At 53.4% G+C, this 19,571-nt stretch overlaps 1 protein-coding gene across 3 annotated transcripts in view; it reads right to left on the bottom strand.

Annotated features, from left to right (window-relative positions):
• LOC103091824 (protein kinase C alpha type) overlaps positions 1-19,571 on the bottom strand; it is a 285,955-nt gene that overhangs the window by 115,967 nt on the left and 150,417 nt on the right. The window lies entirely within an intron of this gene.

Genomic DNA, 19,571 nt, shown 5'->3' with positions numbered 1-19,571 from the left:
GTGGTGAGGCTAGGCCATGAAGAAGGCCGCCATCTCTGGTGCAGGCCAATCAGTTTCAGAGACAATGCCAATATATTAATATTATTATTGTCAGAGCCACGTTTGTGCTTGCATGTTCACCACAAGTAACCTTGTGCGGTTAATGCAATCACTTGACTCCTTAACATCACCGCTTTCATTGCCACAAAGGGTAAAACCTCTTCAGTTTTCATACTTTGACAACCGGCAAAAAAAAGGTCCCAACGATAACGGAGTGCGGCGAGTCGCTGTTGTGACGAGCGCGGCGTCCTCGTTACAGCGCTTCCACGTTACAGCGCTTCCACGTTACAACGCTTCCACGTTACAGCGCTTCCGCGTTACAGCGCTTCCACGTTACAGCGCTTCCACGTTACAACGCTTCCACGTTACTACGCTTCCACGTTACTACGCTTCCACGTTACAACGCTTCCACGTTACAGCGCTTCCACGTTACAACGCTTCCACGTTACAGCGCTTCCGCGTTACAGCGCTTCCGCGTTACAGCGCTTCCACGTTACAGCGCTTCCACGTTACAGCGCTTCCACGTTACAACGCTTCCACGTTACAGCGCTTCCGCGTTACAGCGCTTCCGCGTTACAGCGCTTCCGCGTTACAGCGCTTCCGCGTTACAGCGCTTCCACGTTACAGCGCTTCCACGTTACAGCGCTTCCACGTTACGACGCTTCCACGTTACAGCGCTTCCTCGTTACGACGCTTCCACGTTACAGCGCTTCCACGTTACAGCGCTTCCACGTTACAGCGCTTCCGCGTTACAGCGCTTCCACGTTACAGCGCTTCCGCGTTACAGCGCTTCCGCGTTACAGCGCTTCCGCGTTACAGCGCTTCCGCGTTACAGCGCTTCCGCGTTACAGCGCTTCCGCGTTACAGCGCTTCCGCGTTACAACGCTTCCACGTTACAGCGCTTCCACGTTACAGCGCTTCCACGTTACAGCGCTTCCACGTTACAGCGCTTCCGCGTTACAGCGCTTCCGCGTTACAGCGCTTCCGCGTTACAGCGCTTCCGCGTTACAGCGCTTCCGCGTTACAGCGCTTCCACGTTACAGCGCTTCCACGTTACAGCGCTTCCACGTTACAGCGCTTCCACGTTACAGCGCTTCCACGTTACAGCGCTTCCACGTTACAGCGCTTCCACGTTACAGCGCTTCCTCGTTACAGCGCTTCCACGTTACAACGCTTCCACGTTACAACGCTTCCACGTTACAGCGCTTCCACGTTACAGCGCTTCCGCGTTACAGCGCTTCCGCGTTACAGCGCTTCCGCGTTACAGCGCTTCCGCGTTACAGCGCTTCCGCGTTACAGCGCTTCCACGTTACAACGCTTCCACGTTACAACGCTTCCACGTTACAGCGCTTCCACGTTACAACGCTTCCGCGTTACAGCGCTTCCACGTTACGGCGCTTCCACGTTACGGCGCTTCCACGTTACAACGCTTCCACGTTACAGCACTTCCACGTTACAGCGCTTCCACGTTACAGCGCTTCCACGTTACAGCGCTTCCACGTTACAGCGCTTCCACGTTACAGCGCTTCCGCGTTACAGCGCTTCCGCGTTACAGCGCTTCCACGTTACTACGCTTCCACGTTACAGCGCTTCCACGTTACAGCGCTTCCACGTTACAGCGCTTCCACGTTACAGCGCTTCCACGTTACAGCGCTTCCACGTTACAGCGCTTCCACGTTACAGCGCTTCCTCGTTACGACGCTTCCACGTTACAGCGCTTCCTCGTTACGACGCTTCCGCGTTACAGCGCTTCCACGTTACAACGCTTCCACCGTCCACGTTACGACGCGGTTCTCCTTTACGTGGACCACTTTTTTTCGCGCTCTGCAGAACGCGCCCCGTCGTGACATGGAAACGTGGGCGCCGTTCCAACGCGGAAAGCGTAGCAAAAACTTGAATGTATATATTTTAATTTGACCAGGTCAGCCACCACTGGAGCTTTGCAGATTCTTTTTCAGTGTGGTGCTCTCCCCCGTGGTCACGTGGATTATTCTCCGGCTCCTGCGGATTTTTTTCCCCCCTTCACGTTCAGAATCGACGTCACGGGATTCCAAACGGCTGCTATTACTTTTCCACGTGGCGATGATGATAAGCCTTGGCCAGGTAGCTTTTGGCAACAGGAGAAGCTCAGTGGGGCCTTGCCTGCGAACATAAAAAGTAGGCCCAATCGTAGCTGTGGCCGGGAATCGAAGTCGGTATGATTGGGGCGGTGGGGGGGGGCAGGTGGTTCGCTCGGTGCACTAACCGCTGCTCCACCGCTCCCCCCCCCCCCCCTCCCCCGGGCCCAACTCTACAGAGACGACACGATTGAAAATTTGGCGATTTCGAGTCGAACTCGACGCAGCCACAAGCGGTAACAAAATAAGCCCTTCTCTTAACCGTCGAAGAGTCTACGGTTGAAAGGAACGGATATATATCATCAATGCATCGAGGATGGGTTGGCAAATTATTGGGGTATAGGAATAGGTTTTACCCTTTTAACTGGCACAAAAACTGACACCTTTATTCAAGGCATCATGTTTGCAATAACCACAACACAAGCTGTCAAAATGCAAACAAAAAAGACAACTCTGATAATAATATAGAGCCTAGTCTCCATTGGAAACTAGGCTCTAAGAAAAGCTGTCTCGGGTGTGGACCAATCAAATTCAAGAACAGTGCCAATATTATTATCAGAGTTGTCTTTTTTGTTTGCATTTTGACTGCTTGTGTTGTGGTTATTGCAAACATGATGCCTTGAATAAAGGTGTCAGTTTTTGTGCCAGTTAAAAGGGTAAAACCTATTCCTATATCTTGTTTCTGGCAAAGGAGGTCTCATAATAACAATTATTTGGGGTTTTTTTTGTGTTCCCCTAGAGATCTCCAAATAAAATACCGCGTGCGAGCGTCCACGCACCAAATCCGATCGTTTTTTTTGGGTCCCAACGTTTGGGAGGAATTATTTAATGGAATGTAGAGGTGGGGGGGGGTGCGGGGGGGGGCAGAGGGGGGCGCGTGGTGATAAATTCCCAAAGGGCAAACATTTCCAGTCGTCGGCAAAAAGGGGGTTAATCTTCACGCGAAAGAAAGATTACGAAAAAATATTTTTTAAAAGAAAAAAAAAAAACACTTGACGCTCTGCACATAAAATTAAAAAGACCAATCTGTCGTGGCTCCCGGAGGAATTAATTCACACGGCTCGGCATTACGAATTATTGTAGTAAAAAAAAAAACAAACGGCCATCTGTCGTGAGCGGTTACGGCGTGCATGGCTCCATTCCTCGGGGGGGGGGGGTCGTGCTCGCCGTCGCTTTGCCACGGAGGGTCCGCGTTTTTTTTCTTTTTTCCCTACCGTCGTGGCGAGATGTTACAAACCGAGCCCGGTATACGGCGGGGTCGTGGGTTTCAGTTCAACGTTACGTACGCGCGCACTTGGTTGAAAAACGCTCGCTACTTTGAGGCTGCTTTTCGCGTTTGGTTTGTTGCCACGGAGAGGGCTCCACATCATCATCATCATCACCATCGCGAGGAAATTTATAGCGGCCAGCCAACTCTGAACGCGTGACGTCGATTCCTAAAATGTGGAGGGAAGAACCGGAGGACCTGGAGAAAAATCCACGCGACCACGGGGGGAGAGAGAGACACGCAAACTCCAAATATACAGCAAGGCATCAGGGTTAGCATCTAACCTACGACCTCCTGTATACCAGGCGAGGCAGTTAACACATCTTAGTCACTGTGATTGGTGATGAGATAGAGAGACACGCAAACTCCAAATAAACAGCAGGCGTCAGGTTTGGGATCGAACCCACGTACGTCGAACTATTTTCGCACCATACGTAACCGACCTTGATAATTAATCGGAGGTGCGGGGGGGGGGTGTGGGGGAAGGACAACAAACCAAATAGCAAAAAGCAGTTCTAAAGAAAGTATCTTGTCAATGTGAATGATGATTTGAAAGTTGCACAGCTCCAGTGGCTCCCTAATATTCAGAAGGAAGAGCGTTCCAGACGGCCGCAGAAGCGCTTCTGAAAGCGCCACGCGATGACGACGCGGCGACCACCATCTCTGTTCGATGGCTTAGCCAGAAGCTGCCGCTGCTGCTGCTGCTAGGAAGATGACCAGGGGAGTTCGCGCGACGAAGGCTCATAGCTCCTTGACAGAGATCAGCAAGACAATTGTTGTTGCGGTCGATTTGCGGTCGAGCGCTTTGCGCGTAGCGAGTGCGGCCTCGTAACGCATTCGTTCGGCAAACCGCGTACAAAAAGATAACACGCAGACGCTCTCGCACTCGCTCTCACGCGCTCACGCACTCCCAACACAGAGAGAGGCACGCGCCCTTGTCGGGAATCGAACCCAGGTGCCCGCCCGCCTTCTTGCCGCGAGTGAGCGCGCGCAAACGTCAAAGATTCGCGGTGTACTCTAGGGCAAGTGGCAGGTGAATTACCAACTTGCACCACCCCCCCCACCCCCCCATGACGTTTTGGAATGTGCCACGCTGCATGCTGTACTAAAACTAAAAACTCAACTATTTTTATTTTATTTTACGGGGTATAAGGGCCCACTGAGCGATACAGCTCTTATGTTCCAGAAGCGACCTGGCCACCACAGATGATAGCTCAACAGCGAAGCGGCTTATCATCGTCATGTGGACATTTACAGCGGCAAAAATACTCGAAACGCGAGACGTTGATTCTAAATGTGGAGGGGAAAATCGGAGGACCCGGAGAAGAAATCCACGCATCCACGGGGAGAGAGAGAGAGACGCAGACTCCAAATAATCAACGAACATCAGGGTCATGGTCGAACCCTGCGATTCACATAAAGACTGATATACTCCCATAGAGACGGACTGACTAAACTAGACACCCTTAGAGTCACATAGTGACTCACAGATTTACATTGAAGCCCATAGACTCACATTGAGACCTATACACTCACATAGAGACCCTTAGAGTCGTATAGACACCCATGTACTCTATAGAAATTAAAACACTCTAAACGCATGACGTCGATTGTAAATGTGAGTGGGAAAAAACGTAAAACCCGGAGAACAAATCCACATGGCCATGGGGAGAGAGAGAGACACACAAACTCCAAATACACAGCAGTCGGGAATGAACCCACGACCTCCTGTGTACCAGGCGAGGCATTCAACATCTCCTAGCCACCGTGATGATGATGATGAGAGGGAGAGACACGCAAACTCCAAATAAACATCAACAGGCGTCAGGGTCAGGATAGAACCCACAACCTCCTGCACACCAGGTGAGGTAGTTAACATCTCATAGCCACCGTGATGATGAGAGAGAGACACGCAAACTCCAAATATACAGCAGGCGTCAGGATCGTGATCGAACCCACGACCTCCTGTGTACCAGGCGAGGTAGTCAACATATCCTAGCCACTGTGATGATGATGACAGAGAGACACGCAAACTCCAAATATACAGCAGCAGGCGTCAGGATCGGAATCGAACCCACGACCTCCTATGTACCAGGCGAGGTAGTTAACATCTCCTAGCCATCGTGGCTAGATGTTTACAGGAGGGTGGTGGTTCAGGCGTCAAGCGAATAATAATGTCGAGAAAACGATAAGAGGGGCTCGCAAAGCTCTCAATCAAGAGAGATAAGTCGGAGCGTATGCAATGTGTTCTTTATCCATACTTTATATACGTTAACGTCTAGCCACTTGCCCTTACCTCGGTTTAACACGTAGTTATAGGCTTTCGCGAACTATATCATCCGTAATGCAGGGTTTAATTGGGTTAGATCACGTAAGTATATGAACATTGTGTCGTTAAACCCACCGCCACCCAAGATGAACTGCATCAACATCAACAACAACATCAACAACCGCTGCTGCTGCTGCTCACCAGTGCCTTCGGCCCCCCGAGTTCCATTCGCTCAATTGGCTGCGCCAATGCCTCTGCGTGATGAAACCCGCACGCTCGAAGGCAGCGGTAAGCGGTAGCGCCAACAGGCTCCCGTGCCCGGACAGCCACCGGCCGATTTTTTATTGCCTCTGCCGTCAATATTTTTTTTTCGATTTTTCCGCGCGGTCGTTTTGTTTGGGATGGCTCGTTAACTTGCGTAAGGGGCAGCAGAGTGCTGCTGGACTTGGATAAGGGTCAGCAGAGTGGCACTGGGCTTGAGTCAGGGTCAGCAGAGTGGCACTGGGCTTGAGTAATGGTCAGCAGAGTGCCACTGATCTTAAGTAAGGGTCAGCACAGTGCCTCTGGGCTTGTGTAATGGTGAGCAGAGTGCCACTGGGCTTGAGTAAGGGTCAGCAGAGTGGCACTGATCTTAAGTAAGGCTCAGTAGAGTGGCACTGGGCTTGAGTAAGGGTCAGCAGAGTGCCACTGGGCTTGAGTAAGGTTCAGTAGAGTGGCACTGGGCTTGAGTCAGGGTCAGTAGAGTGGCACTGGGCTTGAATCAGGGTCAGCAGAGTGGCACTGGGCTTGAGTAATGGTCAGCAGAGTGCCACTGATCTTAAGTAAGGGTCAGCATAGTGCCTCTGGGCTTGTGTAATGGTGAACAGAGTGGCACTGGGCTTGTGTAAGGGTCAGCAGAGTGGCACTTAGCTTGAGTAAGGGTCAGCAGAGTGCCACTGGGCTTGAGTCAGGGTCAGCAGAGTGGCACTGGGCTTGAGTAATGGTCAGCAGAGTGCCACTGGGCTTGAGTCAGGGTCAGCAGAGTGCCACTGGGCTTGAGTAATGGTCAGCAGAGTGCCACTGGGCTTGTGTAATGGTGAGCAGAGTGCCACTGGGCTTGAGTAAGGGTCAGCAGTCTGGCACTGGGCTTGAGTCAGGTTCAGCAGTGTGGCACTGGGCTTGAGTAAGGTTCAGCAGAGTGCCCACACCTCGCCTGCCTCGGGCAAATCTCCACCCAGCGGGTGCGGTGGGGTAAAGCGGTGGTGGGATAACTCCCGCCACCCCCCGCCCCCGAGACGCACCCGGGCCAGCGTGGAAGCGGAGGCCAAAAACCAAGAAGAAGAGGAGGCCAACGGTGCGGAAGCAATTGCAGGGCTGCACCTTAACCCTCTCCAAACTTGCCCACCCCCCTTTCAGCCGTAACCTTACCCACTTCCCGCCGCCACCCCCCAACCAATTAAAGCCACAAGCTGGCGGCGTCAAACGTCGCCGGCACGTATCCGCCCGTTGCCTTTTTGGTGCCGCCTCTGCTGTCGCCGTCGCCCTTGAAGCGCCTCTCCTTCCCCGGGGGAAGCGTCGGTGGGGCGTCGGCGGAGCGGCGGTGGTGGCGGCAGTGGTGGCGTTCCCATCGTCCGTTTGCCCCGCTAATTGGCGTCCTTCCCCCCCTGTGCGTGTCCCTCCCCCCCCCCCCAACTCCGCTCGTTTCCGATGTCTCCGTCTCATCCCCCCCCCCCACCACTACCCCCCCACCGCCACCACCACCACCACCACGACCCCCCCCACCAATCTTCCTGTGCGCGCGAGGCAGCGGGGCGAGCGAGCGACTCATGAAAGGGGAAGTGACCGTCGGGCTTCAAAAGGAGGGCGCCTTGCATATTTAAAGCAAAAAGCGTCGCTGCGTTTGATATTCAAATGCCGGGGGGGGGGGGGGGGGAAGACCACCCGAAAGACTGCGGCTGTCACGCGTTGCCATCGCGACTAGCACTCTGCCGCTCCTGCGATTGGTGATGCTGCTGTTGCCGCTACCGCTGCTACCACTGCTGCTGCCATCGCAGCTGCAACCACTGTCGCTGCTACCGCGACTGCTGCTGCTGCTGCTGCTGCTTCCACTACCACTGCTGCCGCTACCGTCGCTCCTGCTGCTACCGCTTGCTGCCACTACCACCGCTGCCGCTGCTGCTGCTGCTGCCGCTATCGCAGCTGCTGCTGCTTCTGCTGCTACCGCTACCGCCGCTGCTCCCGCCGCTGCTCCCGCCGCTGCTGTTTGCTGCTTCTACCGCTGCTACCGCTGCCACTGCCGCTAGCACCGCCGTGTTCCCTCGCAAGTCCGGTCATCCTCGTGGCGACGGCGGCGGCGGCAGCCGCAGCTTTTTCCGAATCAGAATCTTTACTTAGAGGAGGAATCCGATGAGCTACGACGTTCCGTTGCACAGATGTCCAGTAGGCACCTGTGGAAAGGCTGCCCAAGTAGGCAACGCTTGGCCGAGCCGTCGGAACGGAGGCGGCGGTCACCGCAACGCGCGGCGCCGTCGGATGCGCTTCTGCGCGCGTCTGGAACGCTCCTTCCCTTGAGATGTTCTGGAAGCCACCGGAGCCGTGCACTTTTAAAGGTCACCACCTAGGTTGGACAAACTCATCTCTTTGCAACGGCTTTTCGTGTTTAGTTTGTTGTCCTTCCACCCCCTCCCCCCCACCACTGCCGACCCTTCGCACCTCCGATTAGCGCGGCCGGCTGTGCACGGCGGTGCGAAAGAAGTTGAGCTACGCATCCGCGGATCTGCCTTGCAGAATGGGCGAGCGACCGGCTGTACGGGCGGGGCGGGACTTATCGTCCACTGTAACAGACCGCGACGATAGCACGGATCGCGACGATACAGTGGATCGGGACGAACTCGATTGCGAGTCGGCGCGTTCGTTCCCGTGAAAGTCAAGTAAAAAAAAAAAAGGTAAACCCACCACCAGTTCCTGTAGAACTGCATCGCCAGACCCCACTGCCTTGGGGTTACCGTCGAAGGGACGATGAGCAAATGTGAGCGATGCGACGGCTACATTTTCGGCCCAACCTACCAACGCGACCGAGTGGATCGTCTGCCGCTCCTCTTTTTATTTCTAACCAGGTAAAGGGCTCACCGGGTGTCGGCTGTCAGCTGTCGTTCAGAGGCGATCTGGCCACACGTGATGATGGTGATGATGATGATAGCCGCTCATCGCGGTGGATCACCACGTGGGGATTTACAGCAGCAGCAGGAGCAGCAGCAGCAGGAGCAGACGAATAATCTCGGACGCGCGTCGTTGATTCTCAACGTGGCGGTGGGAGGGCAAAAACCGGGAGGAACCGGCGGATCCATCCCACGCTGGCACCACCACGGGCAGAGAGCGATGAGAGAACTCGCGGACACCCCTGAATGCACGGGACAACAGGCATCAGCCAGGGTCGCGGGGATCGAGCCGAAGACCCTCCGTGCGCAAGCAAGCAAGCAAGGCGAGGGGAGACGCGTCACGTCTCACGTCTCGCCCCCCTCCCCTCCCCCCCGGGGGAATCGCGGAGGGCTGGGCATGGTTCCCGTCCATCTCATTTTCGGGGTCCACGGGCTAGTTTGGGTCAATCAAATGAACGTGCCGACGATTTCCAAATGGGCTTTAATGAGGGAATGATTGCGCACGACGGGAGGGCCGACTACCCGAGTTTTATGCAAAAAACGTTTTGATGGTGGGGGGAGTTGGTGGGGGGGTGGAGGGGGGTTAGCGGGGGGGGGGGGGGTTGGTGGTGGGGGATGGTTGATGGTGGGGGGGTTGGAGGGGGTGTTGGCGGTGGGGGGGGGTTGGTGGGGGGGGATCTGGCGGGGGGGTTGGTGGGTGGGGGTTGGCGGTGGGGGGGGTTCGGTGGGGGAGGTTGGTGGGTGGGGGGTTGGTGGGAGGGGATTTTGCGGGGGGGGGTTGGTGGTGGGGGGGTTGGAGGGGGAGTTGGCGGGGGGGGGGTTGGTGGGGGGGGTTGGTGGGGGAGGGTTGGTGGGGGGGGGGGTTGGTGGGGGGGGGTTGGTGGGGGGGGGATTTTGCGGGGGGGGGGGTTGGTGGTGGGGGGGTTGGAATGGGAGTTGGCGGGGGGGGTTGGTGGGGGGGGGTTGTGGGGGGGGGTTGATGGGGGAGGGTTGGTGGGGGGTGGGTTGGTGGGGGGAGTTGGTGGGGGGGGTTGTGGGGGGGGGTTGGTGGGGGGGTTGGTGGGGGAGGGTTGGTGGGGGGTGGGTTGGTGGGGGGAGTTGGTGGGGGGGGGGGAGTTGGTGGGGGGGGGGGTTGGCAGATCCTTGCAATTTTCTCAACGAACCTTGATCCTTTTTTTTTTGGGGTGGGGGGGGGGGCACTCACCTCACCTAATTGGCGAGCTGATTAAGCGACGCTTAATGGTTGTCCGAGTTTGTTTTTGTTGTGTGTTTATGACACACGTGGGCGACGCGGGGACACGAACGTTTACATGTGGAGGGCCAGAGGGCAAAGACGGCTAACGTGACTGGGGAAGAAACTAAGAGTAAACACATTTTATTGTCTTCACGGTTAAGGCCCAGCTGAGCTACATAGCTCTGTTTTCCAGAAGCGACCTGGCCATCACAAATGACGGAGTGGCTCATCGTCATTGTCGTCGTGTGGAAATTTATCGCCGCAGACAAATAACTCCCTAAACGCGTGACGTCGATTCTGAAAGTGGAGGGAAAAACCGGGGAGTGCGAGAAAGAGAGACACGCAAACTCCAAATATACAGCAGCAGGCATCAGGGTCGGGATCGAACCCACGACCTCCTGTATACCAGGCGAGGTAGTTAACATCTCCTAGCCGTCGTGATGCTGATGAGAGAGAGAGAGAGACACGCAAACTCCAAATGCACAACAGGCATCAGGGTCGGGATCGAACCCACAACCTCCTGTATACCAGGCGAGGTAGTTAACATCTCCTAGCTACCGTGTTGATGATGAGAGAGAGACACGCAAACTCCAAATACACAGCAGGCATCAGGGTCGGGATCGAACCCACGCCCTCCTGTATACCGGGCGAGGTAGTTAACATCTCCTAGCCACCGTGATGATGATGAGAGAGAGAGACACGCAAACTCCAAATACACAGCAGGCATCAAGGTCGGGATCGAACCCACGACCTCCTGTATACCGGGCGAGGTAGTTAACATCTGCTAGCCACCGTGATGATGATGAGAGAGAGAGACACGCAAACTCCAAATACACAGCAGGCATCAGGGTCGGGATCGAACCCACGCCCTCCTGTATACCGGGCGAGGTAGTTAACATCTCCTAGCCACCGTGATGCTTATGAGAGAGAGAGAGAGACACGCAAACTCCAAATTTACATCAGCAGGGGTCGGGATCGAACCAAAAAAAGGGGGACAGTGGAGAGGAGCGGAAGGTGGGGTGGTGGTGGTGGTGGTGGTGGTGTTGGGGGCGTTTGGCAACGTATGGTGCGAAAGAAGTTCAACGTCCGCCTTCCGTAAATGGGAAGCCCCCGCCCGGAGAGGAGGGAGGGGCAGCCGTGCGCTTTTAAATGACCGTCTGGTTTGGCGAGGCCTCGTTGTCTACCCGATGGAACAAATCGTCGGCGCGTTCACAAAATAAAATACATTTAAAGTAAACGTCCTCGCTCGACGTTTCTCTCCCGTATGGCGAATAAATAAATAAAACCATTAATTGGAATGTTAGTCCGGCGGTGGGTGGGTGTGTGGAGGGGGGGGGTGGTTGGATCTGCCAACTAAATGGCAAGATCGCGCCAATTGTTTACGAATTCGGTACGAAGAGAAAAATCTGACAAAATTCAATATTCCGAGAGCCGGCGCAATGAAAAATGTGGTGGAGACGATGCCGGGACGGTGGCGGTGGCCGGCGGTGGTGGTGGTGGTGGTCCCGTAACTGAAGAACGTGACAGAGCCAGTCCCTTAAAGAGCCGCATGCACGCACACATGCAAAGACAAAGATCCCCGGCGTAGCCTCAACAGACTGTTGGGGCAAGTGCTGTTAAGCGAGCAGCACCTATGAAGGCCGGCACGGCACACGAGGGGGGTGGGTGGCCAGCACCACGCCCGGCCGCCTTTGTCTCCCCAGTGGCGATGTTTACTACACATCGCACCAGGTACTCATTTGAGGCTGAGTCGACCTAGTGGAGGCCCAGGACCGGTTTAGACAATCGTCACCCGGTGTTGGCTGTGAGCGGGAATCGAACCCGGGTCGCAAGGGTTCGTAGCGCAGCGTCGCGCTAACCGCTGCACCACCGCTCTCACGTGCGTTGGAGAGAGACGCTTATTCTGTCCACTGCAGGACAACAATAACAACTACAACAACAAGAACAACAGCAATAACAGAACAACAATGGCAGTAATAAGTATGACAACAATAACAAGAAAAATAACAACAAGAGATGGTACCCCCCCCCCCCCTTGCATAGAGCGTCGCAACAACTGCAACCCCGGAACGACGTAATAATAAATTACATTCGTCGTCATCGTGATTATATTATCAGCCGAGGTCGATCCACTGCTGGATGAAGGCCGTTTCCCCATAGCCTCCACCAGCACAGGTAAACAATAGGCAAATAAACGTACGAAATTACCCGTGGCTGCGTCGGTTACAATGCTTGGATGCAATATCGCAATCGTATGTCAGCCGCGGTCGATCCGCTGCTGGATGAAAGCCTCCCCCCAAGCCCCACGAACCTTGCGTTGCGACAATCCACCCGGCGCTTCCGTCTCCCCGAGTGAATGTACAAACATCGGCAGGCGGCAAAAGTGGCCTTCCCCCACCCCCTCTCTTACGAGCGAGGCCGCGTGATCTTCAACATCCTCCACAAAGCGGCCAGCACGTGGCACAGCAGGATAGCTTACGGGCGCTCGATTTATGAACCCTTCAGAGCTACGAACGAACCCTGTCCCGTATGTCCACTTGCCCTGTTCGGACCGAGAGTCGTAAGTTCACAACTGCTGAGCAATACACGGCGGTGGTGGCATCTACATCTGCAGAACGTGGTGAACCAGTGGCATCTACATATGCAGAACATGAAGAAGCGGTGGCATCTACATCTGCAGAACGTGGTGAACCAGTGGCATCTACATCTGCAGAACGTGAAGAACCAGTGGCATCTACATCTACAGAACGTGAAGAACCAGTGGCATCTACATCTGCAGAATGTGAAGAACCAGTGGAATCTAAATCTGCAGAACCTGAAGAACCAGTTGCATCTACATCTGCAGAATGTGAAGAACCAGTGGCATCTACATCTGCAAAACCTGAAGAACCAGTGACATCTACATCTACAGAACGTGAAGAACCAGTGGCATCTATATCTGCAGAACGTGAAGAACCAGTGGCATCTACATTTGCAGAATGTGAAGAACCAGTGGCATCTACATCTACAGAATGAGAAGAACCAGTGGCATCTACATCTGCAGAACCTGAAGAACCAGTGGCATCTACATCTGTAGATTGTGAAGAACCAGTGGCATCTACATCTGCAGAACGTGAAGAACCAGTGGCATCTACATCTGCAGAACGTGAAGAACCAGTGGCATCTACATCTGCAGAACGTGAAGAACCAGTGGCATCTACATCTGCAGATTGTGAAGAACCAGTGGCATCTACATCTGCAGAACGTGAAGAACCAGTGGCATCTACATCTGCAGAACGTGAAGAACCAGTGGCATCTACATCTGCAGAACGTGAAGAACCAGTGGCATCTACATCTGCAGAACGTGAATAACCAGTGGCATCTACATCTGCAGAACGTGAAGAACCAGTGGGATCTACATCTGCAGAACGTGAAGAACCAGTGGCATCTACATCTGCAGAACGTGAAGAACCAGTGGCATCTACATCTGCAGAACGTGAAGGACCAGTGGCATCTACATCTGCAGGAGATTACAGGGACTCCCTCTACTTGCAGTGTTAACGGGCTGGCAATGGTAACCAGGGTGGCCACCGGGCTACCGAACCTCCAGAATCCTCTGCGGCGAGCGTGATGGCTGGGTCTCCCGTCACGGCCCCCGTCGCAGCCGATGACGGGGCTGGCTCTTTTATTTGACATTTAAAGAATGAAACAAAGTAAAAAAAATAATACAACTAGAGACGATATATATCACGCTATATATGGCTGCAGCTTCGTGTGCTACCCAGATAAGTAGGCCAACTCACTTGGCGACAGGCGCTGTGTCCCGCCCGGCATAATATCTCGGCACCACACGCACACACGCACACACACGAGTGAGAGAGAGTAAGGGAGAGAGACGGAGAGAGTGAGAGAGAATGAGAGAGTAAGAGATTGAGAGAGAGAGAGTAAGAGAGTGAGAGTGAAATAATAGGAATTTTCCCCTTTTTTCTGGCAGCAAAACTGAAACCTTTTTACGAGGATTCATGTTACTGCATTAACCACAATACCTGCAGTCAAAATGCAAACAAAAAACATACTATGATAATATATGTGGCATTGTCCTTGAATCTAATTGGTCCACACCAAGGGACAGCTTTCTTTTGAGCCTCGACCCAATTGGTGCTCGACCACATGATGCCAAAAGGCGTCACACAGCTCAAAGACGATGCACTATCAAAGTAATGAGGGCTCGGGGTGAGCATCTACATCATTAGACCTCCTTTGCCAGTACCAAAATGAGAGTGAGTTAGAGAGTGAGAGAAAGAGAGAGAGTGAGGGAGAGAGAGAGACGGAGAGAGTAAAGGAGAGAGGCGGAGAGAGAGGCATGTTGAACTTCACCACTGAGGGAGACAAAGGCGGCCAGGCGTGGTGCTGGCCACCAACCCCCTCGTGTGCCGTGCCTCGCCGGCCTTCATAGGCGCTGCTCGCTAACAGCACTTGCGCAGACAGTCTGTTGAAGGGCTTTGTAGCCGCTTAATGGCTTTTACGCACCTCCGATTAGCACGGTTGGCTACGTACGGTGCAAAAGAAGGTCAACATGCATGCGCACAGGGGACCTTTGTATGTATGTTGAACTTATTTTGCACCGTACGTAGCCAACCGTGCTAATCGGAGGTGCGGGGGGTATGAAAACAAACTAAACAACAACAACAAGCAGTTCTAAAGAAGTGAGTTCATCAATCTAGAATCTAGATGATGATGATGACGATTTAAAAGTTGCATTGCTCGCGATGGCTACGCAATATCGGAAGGGAAGAGCGTTCCAGACGGCCGCCGAAGCGCATCCGAAAGCGCCGCGCGATGATGTGGTGACACCGCCCCTCGTCAGTATGTTTTCAACGTTTGTCGAACTTCTTTTGCACCGTACGTCGACAACCGTGCTATTCAGAGGCGGGGGGGGGGGTACAACAAACTAAACAACAACAAGAAGCAGTTCTCAAGAAATTAGTTTGCCAACCGAGACAACGATTCAAAAGTTGCATCGCTCCCCGCCGGCCTCGTAACATCGGCAGGAAGAGCGTTCCAGACGGCCGCAAGCAGCGCGACCAGCGTCGCTGTCCGATGGCTTCAGCCGACGGCCACCCGCTGCTAAGTCCGAAGCAACGTGGGGAGGGGGGGGGGGGCTTTGGGCAACGCGGCTTGCCAAAGGCCACCGCGCAGTGATGGCTACGCACGCCGAGGTGACGTCAGGTGGACTCGCCCAATCAAAGCAGCTGAGGGTCACACACACACCCCCCCTCCTCCTCCTCCCTCATCTTCACGCGGCCGGTGAACAAAACCGCCCCCCCCCCTCTCTCTCTCTCTTATTCCCGTTCTGAGATGTCTGCAATCGTTGCAGGGTGCGGCTGGGTGGGTTGGTGGGATGGTGGGTGGGTTGGTGGGTGGGTTGGTGGGTGGGTGGGTTGGTGGGTTAGTGGGTGGGTTGGTGGGTTAGTGGGTGGGTTGGTGGGTGGGTTGGTGGGTTGCTGGGTGGGTTGGTGGGTTGCTGTGTGGGTTGGTGGGTGGGCTGGTAGGTTAGTGGGATGGTGGGTGAGTTGGTGGGTGAGTTGGTGGGTGGGTGGGTTGGTGGGTTGATGGGTTGGTGGGTTGATGGGTGGTGGGTGGGTTAGTGGGTGGATTGGTGGATGGGTTGGTGGGTGGGTGGGTTGGTGGGTGGGTTAGTGGGTGGGTTGGTGGATGGGTTGGTTGGTGGGCAGTTGGCAACATAGGGTGCGAAAGAAGTTCAATATATGTACAAAGAAAGACGGTCACCACATTGCGCAGCGCTTTCAGATGCGCTTCTTGCGGCCGTCTTGAATGCTCTTCCTTCCGATATTCGGCAGCCACTGGAGCTGTCCACCTTTAAATCATCATCGTCATCATCTCGATTGACAAACTCGTTTCTTTGACTCATCACACATCGTCGTCACGCTCAAAACAAAAAAATAAACGTCCTCGCGCACCGTTTCTCCCGCACGACGTCCTTGAAGAAGTGGGGGGGGGGGGGAATTTAACAATCAAAAAATAAAACTCTCCCCCCACCGTCGGAGTGGCGATATCGATCGTTCTCCGAGACGGAAGGATTTATTTTAGATTTTCGGAGAGGATGCTGAGCACGTGCCCTGGGTGGGTGAGTAGTGGGGGGTGGGACTTGACAACAACGCCGCTTGAAATTCCCCACGCGACAACCACTGCGACGTTTTTAGCAAAGGAAATTGCACGCACCGCTGTCAAGATTTGAAGGATTTTTTTTTTGGTGGTGGCACGGGATTTGCTCTGTCTGCTGACGGAAGTCAGACAAGGCTTACGGTAAAGCATCGCGGGCGAGGGAGGATGGGTTGGTGGGTGGCTGGATGGGAGGGAGGAGAGGTAGGGAGACAGGGAGGGAGGAGAGGGAGTAGAGGAGAGGTATGGAGAGAGGGAGGGAGGGAGGAGAGGAGAGGAGAGGGAGGAAAGTGAAGAAAGGGAGGGAGGAGAGGGAGCTTCGTAATGGAACGATTACAAGGCGAGGGCAATGCCCGCCACGGTGGTTTAAATTAAATTTTGGATACAAAATGCCGCATTTAAATATCCATAATGGAATATTAGAATTCCCACGCAGGGGAAAATTAATTTTTGTAAAACTCCATAAAAATATAGATATATACATTGAAAATAAATATATTGACGTCATATGTTTTTAAGCCCTCAAATAAAATACCCATCGCCGGGCCCACAATTCCAACACGGCGCGTCTGGAGTAGCCCAGGTTGGCTCCGTACGGCGTGAAAAAAGTTCAACGTGCGTACGTACGAGACGATGTCCACGGCGAGGGAACAAGACAAAGTGTTGCGCGTGGGCAGAGGGTGAGGCCGAAGCTAACGATGGCGTGGGCAGCCAAAGGCATGGAACTCAAAGCCGCCGGCGCGGAGACGGAGCGACAGGGTTGAATCGGAGTGGTATCTATTTCATACCGGAGGTATCCGATGAGCTACGAAGCTCCATTTGTTCACGGACGTCATTGGCCCCGTCGGAACTTAAACGTCGCTTCCACGATGGTGCCGAGTTGATGGCCACCGTTTGAGTGGCGACAGGACTGGCCCCCACCGCGGAGATGGAGCGCCGGAATTAAAATCCTGCACGTTGGATTGTTGCATCGCGGGCACTGTGGTGGTGGTGGTGGTATGGGGGAGGCCTTTATCCAGCGGTGGATAGATCATAGTTCACGACGACGATGATGATGATGTTGTGCATGGGCTCCGACAGCAGTGGTTCTTTAACCTTTTACTGCAGCCTTGCATCCCTTTGGTTCTCAATGGTTAGAAACGTTTCATAATGTTAACAAATACAAAGGGTTTGATGAAACAAAGTAAACTTACGTGCCCCGTGCTTTTATTTGCGTTTCGATGATTTACCTTCTTTAAAAAATCTGGCCACGTCTCGCTAGACCCAGAAAGGGCATCTCGCATCCTAGGTGAAGAACCACTTTCCTACAGAGATGCCAACTATGAATTACTCTGTGAATTATGATAGAATGCGGATTGCTTTATAGCGTCTTCATGTGACTACACCTCAAGGTGTTTAGAATACTTGGCAGCTGTAAATGTACACACGAGAAGCGACTTCATTGGGGCTATCTTTGTGGTGGCCAGGTCACTTCTGAAAAAGAGCTAGATAGCTCAGTAGGACCTTACCTGGTGAAATAAAAAGAGTTTAGCTCAAATTAAAGTGTTTCAACGTAAAAATTGTTTAGTTTATAGTTTAAGAAGCTGTGCAGAATCAGAGACCCATCAACTCACAGAGACCCTTAGATTCACAAATGGACCCACTGACTCGCAGAGGCCGGTAGACTCACATAGAGACACATAGACTCATATCGAGACCCATAGACTCAAATAAAGACCCATAGACTCACATAGAGATCCATAGACTCACATAGAGACCCATAGACTCACACAGAGACCCGTAGACTCACACAGAGAGCCATAGACTCACACAAAAGACCCATAGACTCACATAGTGACCCATAGACTCACCACACAAGAGACCTATAGACTCACATAGAGACCCATACACTCACACAAGAGACCCATCGACACACACATACGTATGTTGAACTTCTTTCGCACCGTACATTTGCAAACCATGCTAATCGGAGGTGCGGCAATAGGACAACAATGAACTAAACACAAAAAAGCAATTCAATGCACGTAAAGACCCATACAGTAGATGCACAGAAGGACCCACTGACGCACGTAGAGACCCATCGACTCACATGACTACTAATTTCCAGTCCTCGTCCAATTTCCTTTCGGGCAGCCTCCGAGCAGACGACCTGGACATCCCTAATTGCTGGGCATGGCCAGTGGCTCGCAGGACATCGCATCGAGGCAGGGCACGGGGGATTTGTGCGGCCGTGAGACGGAGCCCCGTGACATCGCTATTCCGCTCTCTCCGAGAGAACGGCCGGCGGGGGTACAGGAAGCCAGGATACTCGGCGTGTCGATCAAACGAGATTTGTACCGTTAGTTCATTTTGTTTGTGTGTGTGTTACTTTTGAGATGTACAATAGTTGGTGATAACCCTGCGATTTGTAATGCGCGCAACGGTATTGCATGGACGCAGCAGACCATGGAGGGCTCCAGAGAGAAAAGGCAAGCTTGGTGTTGCTCGAAAAGCCAGGCCAGAGAGGAGGTGGGGCCTTTAAGATGAGGTGGGGCCTTTAAGAATGAGGTGGGACCTTTAAGATGAGGCGAGGGCTTTAAGAATGAGGTGGGGTCTTTAAGAAGGAGGTGCGGCCCTTAATAAAGAGGTGCGGCCTTTAAGAAAGAGGTGGGATCTTTAAGATGAGGTGAGGCCTTTAACATGGAGGTGAGGTCTTTAAGATGAGGCGAAGCCTTTAAATAGAGATGAGGCCTTTAAGATGAGGTGAGGCCTTTAAGATTAGGTGGGGCCTTTAAGATGAGGTGAGGCCTTTAAGATGAGGTGGGGCCTTTAAGATGAGGTGAGGCCTTTAAGATGAGGTGGGGCCTTTAAGATGAGGTGGGGCCTATAAGAAAGAGGTGGGGCCTATAAAAAATAAGTGGGGCCTTTAAGATGAGGTGGGGCCATCAGTAAGGAAGTGGGGCCATCAGTAAGGAAGTGGGGCCATCAGTAAGGAAGTGGGGCCATCATTAAGGAAATGGGGCCTTCAGTAATGAAGTGGAGCCTTCAGTAAAGAAGTGGGGCCTTCAGTAAAGAAGTGGGGCCTTCAGTAAAGAAGAGGGGCCTTCAGTAAAGAAGAGGGGCCTTCAGTAAGGAAGTAGGGCCTTCAGTAAAGAATTGGGGCCTTCAGTAATGAAGTGGAGCCTTCAGTAAGAAAGTGAGGCCTTCAGTAATGAAGTGGGGCCTGCAGTAATGAAGTGGGGCCTTCAGTAAATAAGTGTGGCCTTCAGTAATGAAGTGGGGCATTCAGTAAGGAAGTGGAGCCTTCAGTAATGAAGTGGGGCCTTCAGTAAAGAAGTGGGGCCTTCAGTAATGAAGTGGGGCCTTC

The sequence above is a fragment of the Petromyzon marinus genome, chromosome 58 (genome assembly GCF_048934315.1).
Source record: "Petromyzon marinus isolate PM22_M1 ecotype Great Lakes invasive population chromosome 58, UKy_Petmar_22M1.pri1.0, whole genome shotgun sequence".
Lineage (NCBI taxonomy): Eukaryota > Metazoa > Chordata > Hyperoartia > Petromyzontiformes > Petromyzontidae > Petromyzon > Petromyzon marinus.
The sequence above is the reverse complement of the archived record's forward strand: the minus strand, read 5'-3'. Positions and strand labels throughout refer to the sequence as shown.